This window comes from Sinocyclocheilus grahami, unplaced genomic scaffold (assembly GCF_001515645.1).
Source record: "Sinocyclocheilus grahami isolate Dianchi unplaced genomic scaffold, SAMN03320097.WGS_v1.1 scaffold1541.1, whole genome shotgun sequence".
Classification (NCBI taxonomy): domain Eukaryota; kingdom Metazoa; phylum Chordata; class Actinopteri; order Cypriniformes; family Cyprinidae; genus Sinocyclocheilus; species Sinocyclocheilus grahami.
Window position 1 is genome coordinate 117,538 of NW_015506720.1, and position 505 is coordinate 118,042.

A 505-nucleotide genomic window follows, 5' to 3' on the forward strand; every position below is an offset into this window, starting at 1 on the left:
TCCTACTTCTCGCTGTATTTTATAAAGATGACATCCTGTGTTTCCCGTATCCCATTTTTGTTGCCACTCCTTAACGATATATGCTTTAATTATTGCATTTGCTTAAAATTTGATGTTCAATTTCTGAACAAATTGTTCTTTGAGCCTGTTCATAGGAAATAACCGAACTGAATTGAACTTTAGGTCCAGGCTGATGACGCAAGACGCACAGCCAAAGTTTGCTGACCGTCAAAGTGTTGAAAGTTTGCCGAGGATTACCATTGATGCTCATAAAGGAGTTGATGATACTTTGCAAGCCTGAGGCACATACTGGAAATATTCTTATTTAGCTTACTAATGTTATTAAATAACATTTTATTAAAACCTGCAAAATCCTTTCTGTAGAGAGATCTAAATTAATACTATAGTTTATTGTATATGCAGATTATATTTTAAGCTGTTACACAAAATCAAGCAGTTTTATCTCTCTATATACTTTAGGCATGTAGAACATATCTGCATTTCT